Raw genomic sequence first — 398 nt, forward strand, 5'->3', positions numbered from 1 at the left:
TGAGACCTTTCCAGAGTGTATCACAATGAGCTTTAAACCTTCCCTTTCTTTAGGATTCATCTTCTCTTTCTTTTTTAATAAGCATGTGGATTTTTCTCCTTTAAGCTATTGGGAAATTCTAGCATGTCAGAAAATGGCATGATATGACCACCATGCAAGGAGGGTTTATCTTCTGTAAGGACCCCTAAGCTGTGCTAAGACGCTTCGGTCTTGCCCGTCAACCTCTTTATTCAGGGAAGTAAGTAGCCCTGGAAGGAGAAGGGCAAAGCATAAGCCAGGGTTTGGAAAGCAGCTAAAAGAAAGCAAAGAACGGGAGAAAATGATTCATTTTCAGCATGGCAAAAGGTTAATGATGGAGCATCGTTAAGGTTCCAGGAGGACTAGAAATAAGGGAAAGA

The sequence above is a fragment of the Alligator sinensis genome, unplaced genomic scaffold (assembly GCF_000455745.1).
Source record: "Alligator sinensis unplaced genomic scaffold, ASM45574v1 scaffold64_1, whole genome shotgun sequence".
Taxonomy (NCBI): domain Eukaryota; kingdom Metazoa; phylum Chordata; order Crocodylia; family Alligatoridae; genus Alligator; species Alligator sinensis.